This window comes from Limulus polyphemus, unplaced genomic scaffold (genome assembly GCF_000517525.1).
Source record: "Limulus polyphemus unplaced genomic scaffold, Limulus_polyphemus-2.1.2 Scaffold1332, whole genome shotgun sequence".
In the NCBI taxonomy this organism is placed as follows: Eukaryota; Metazoa; Arthropoda; class Merostomata; order Xiphosura; family Limulidae; genus Limulus; species Limulus polyphemus.
In genome coordinates, this window is record NW_013666942.1 from 190,252 (window position 1) to 194,555 (window position 4,304).

Consider the following 4,304-nt stretch of genomic DNA (forward strand, 5'->3'; position numbering starts at 1 on the left):
CCAAAAACTGGTTTTTATCATTAAATGAAGATATAGTCTAAAGATGCTTTGCAGGCTATACGGCATAACCAGGTTTCATTCGCCCCGGGCCCCTGGGTAGTTGCCCCTTTGCCCCCCCCCCCTTTTGTTTCCCTTTTATTAGCTATACTTGATTCAATTTTATTAGTCATCAGGATCTCTACCAGCTTATCCTCAAATTGAAATTCTTTTAGGCAGGATTAGAATAAATTAATCTATGAAAAGGTTTGACCTTCTGAGTCAAACTATAGCTAGATCTCAAATCAGTCAAGAGATGATGGAACTATAAGCTAAAATTTTGTATTTGAGAAAAAAAAAACTTGAGCTGCTCATCCACGACTAAAAAGGCATCAAAATTATGAGAGTGTATAAGCTATCAATGGCTGGAGATGGCTTGAATGGGTAATGAAGAAAAACTTTAATATTAAAGTTTTTCTTCATTACCCATTCAAGCCGTCTCCAGCCATTATTATGACAAAGTATACTACTAACGGATCTAACACTAACAATGTATACTACTAACGGATCTAACACTGACAAAGTATACTAGTTTTGATGAATTTTCACCAAAGGTACACATTATTTAACTTTTAGTTGGTATATTCTTTAAAAACTGTTCATTTTTCCTGAAACCCAGCAAATTGGTATATGTGTTGCCTCGTCATAAAACTAAATTTAACACGAGTTTATCCCCAGAACAATGTATGTCCCTCTGTTCTCCAAGTCCAATTTTTGTGTTTAAGCATAAATAAGAATGATGCTAGGACATTATGACCAAATGAGAGTACAGATTCTAGAATTTGATTGGGTTTCATAGGGTACTAACTTTGTGTAGAAATGCAGTATTTTCTATGTGATTTATCTTCACAAATTCATGACAATGTTATAATATTGAAGTGCTACTCCAACATTGTTATTAACTTTTCTAAACTTAATCCAGTTGCAAGTGATGTTAATAATGTTGCCAACAATTAATTTGCTTGTTAAAAAGAACCCCTCAGACAATCTTTTATTTATAAATGGCTTGTTGATTTTTTGCTTCTTCAAAGTATAATTCTAATATTAAATTCATATTTTGCAAAACTTAGGTAATGAGAAAACTCACTACAATGGTAAGAGACACTTGGCCAATCTTGCTTACAAACATCGGTTAGAGGAAGAAGCCCAAAGAACTATATTTGTTAAAGGATTTCCTCCAAACACAGATGAGTTGCAATTAAGTGACATTTTCTCCAAGATAGGAAAAGTGAGGCAAGTGATTATTGACAAGGAAAAGGTAAGATTTTGTTTTACTAAAGTTGATATGTTTTATTTTGCAAACCAAGAACTGTAGCTTCTAGCCATAGCAGCTTACATTAGCCTGTATGAATTAGTAATGTTACCCTCCACCTGAGAGTTTGTCTTTAAATGGGAGGTGGGAAGCATGGTTTAGTGTTTAAGCATAGAGCTGGCTGTAGAAACTTTCATTTGTACCATAAAAAAGTTACTTAGTTCTCAACTTGTACATAAATGTAAAACTTGTTATTTTTTTTTGTAATAGATAAGTGTTCTTGAGTGACTGCAAGCAAAGTAATTGAAGCCTAACTCACAACAGAAACAAGTCACTAACAGAATATTTCAGGGTATCATTTTAGGACCTGTTTTGTTAATGACTTTCACAAACACCTTTCCTGAAACAATTACTTCTCATTTATTAAAATACTTGTACATGTTAACTAAGGCTCAAAATCATTAGGGTGATCAGGCATCCCAGTTTTGTTGAGCACTTCCATTTTTTGGTAGTGTTTCCCAGTGCTCTGAGAAGTTTTTGGGACATTCAAAACATCCCAGTTTTATAATAAAGACATCAAACTGTCAGTCGCATCGAATTGCAAATATAATAGGCATACTTAACTTGCTCATTGTTATAACTCTCCTGTTGCCAAACTCTCACAAGTTTCAAAAGTTCCATCTGTGCATGGTGAGAAACCAAAGTGGTTTTTTTTAGTTAGTACAACTATAACAGTTGATGAATGTGTGGTGAATGGTTAAATGTTGGGGACTGTTCTTATTATTGAAAATGTTTAACCTGTCAAAATGCTGAAAAGAAAGTGTGTTTTTTCAGGTACTTTGAAAACAGACTTCCTTGTTTAAAGGCAAGCGAGTTGGATGTCAAAGTTGAGTGCACTGTTTGTAAAACTGTGTTATCGATAGCACACAGTGGCAGATTTGACATCTGAATCACACTGCCAATAAAAAGCACAAGGACCATTTTGAAATTAGGGCTGGGCTGTCTCGGTTTTTTGGTTTGGAAATCTGGTCACCCTAAAAATCATACAATGCTGAGATGACTTTTTTTTTTTTCTTTACTTAGGAATACTTCAACAATTTATTAGACTGGTCAAGAAATTGCAATTGCAAGTTAATAACGTAAAGTGGAAAGTGATATGGTATGGTCAGAATATTTTGAATTGTTTGTATCTGATGTCTGATGAAGTTATGGAAGATTTATTCTTTTAAGAAATATTATGAATGCTGGTTGACAAAACTCTGAACTTCAATAGTCAGTTAGGTATATTGGTTAAATGACATCTAAAGCAAATGACAAATTATATGTCATTGGAAGAAACTTCCATCTTTGAACAAAGTAAATTTTCTACTTCTATAAGAGTACTTCATCCAATCAACACTAGAGTACTGGACAACTATCTGGTCATGTAATTTGGTAATGTGACATTGATGCTGTGGTATAAGACCATTAAGCTGTCTCTTGAAATGCATAACCTATTTGTCTGTGCAAGCAGAAACTATCAGTGATATACTCCAAGTGTTTAGGATTGTCAAGGGCATAGACAATTAAAAGCTTGTTCGTTTTATTAAGTAACATTTCCCCTAAACATTATAGAAATACCTTATGCACATTACAACAGTCATCAACTGTCAGTGTTGTTTAGGACAAAAAAAAAAACTAGATGGGAAAAGGCCATTATTTGTCAATGTTTTTGTATTGTTATTATAATATATTTTTTTTAAATTCAACATAAACTTTTCTTTCTTTTTTCAGTTTCATATACCTATCCAACAATTTTAGGTTTTTTTACATTATATGCAAATACACCATCAATCAAACCATTCCACAAGTTTGTATTTTAACTAAAAAAAGCAGTTGTTGTATTGCTTAGCATGCTTTGAGTAATAGCGTCTTTCAGCCGTGTGATAATACAAAAATTATGGTTTGCTTCTGGTCACACTTGATGCTTGTATTCTTGTTAGTTTGGATTGTTACCTGTAAATAAACAAATGGAGATTATTGACGACATCAGTTGTGTGAGTTGGGAAATGTAGAATTGTTATTTTGTAACTTTTCAGTTATTAGTCACTAAGAAGTTTATTAAAATATGAAGCATGGCAGAGAGTTTAATGATCCAGTGTCTAAATGAATGAATCTTATAGTTGAGCAGAAATACTAAGAGCTCTGATTTTGTGCCAGAGTAGAATTCTTTTTGTGCATTCTACACTTTATTGGCACAATATTTTAATGATCATTTCATTCATGTGCTAATAACCTCTCACTGAATGCTTTGCAGTTCTGTGCTGATTCATGGGTATTGTACTTGTAGCCCTAGAAGGAAAAGCTATTAGAAAAGCTTCTGTCTCATGAGAGTGTTGTCTCATCAGTTGACGTCTTTTTAACACAGTTCTCTGGCTAAGACTAATTTCTTTGTAATAAATACTACCTTAGTTATCCATGTTTTCTAATTAATTGGTTAAAAGTGCAAGATTTTACAAGTTTGCTAACTGGTTGGTTATTGTAAAGTTTTTTGTTTTTTTATTGCAGTAGAAGAAGTAACAAAGAAATTCCAGGAAGTGTTTTAGTGAACTATGTTAATTAGAAAACAGATATTAATCAATATTACTTGTAAGTTACACACTTATTTGTAGTATTCTGATTTTTCTATGTCTCGGGTAGTATTATATAACTACATATTTTTGTCCATAATTAATGTAAAACTTGTAACAAAGATTCTAACTGTGATTTATTTGTGTTAAGACTAATGCTTGACCCATATTAAATTCCTTATCATAGAGAAGATTTGCCTTTGTGGAATTTGAATGTGGCAGTTCGGCAGCTACAGCCTTGAGTATGAAGAACCCTTTTATCATTCATCAACATCAACTTCAAGTAAAACCACGAAAAATGAAGCCGGATCATTTTTCCAACGAAAGAGTGGAAATACCCAAGTCGAAACAATTTACTAAACCTGTAGATCACAAAGTTCTGGTGGACAAACTGATTTCTAAGGACA

General features: G+C 32.9%; 1 protein-coding gene across 1 annotated transcript in view; it reads left to right on the forward strand.

Annotated features, from left to right (window-relative positions):
- The window catches only part of LOC106463133 (speckle targeted PIP5K1A-regulated poly(A) polymerase-like), a 25,355-nt gene that overhangs the window by 2,651 nt on the left and 18,400 nt on the right, over positions 1-4,304 (forward strand). Inside the window, exons 2-3 of the mRNA XM_022390562.1 lie at positions 1,107-1,294; positions 4,085-4,304. The gene's annotated coding sequence lies outside the window, so the exon portion shown is untranslated. The remainder of the gene's footprint in view (positions 1-1,106; positions 1,295-4,084) is intronic.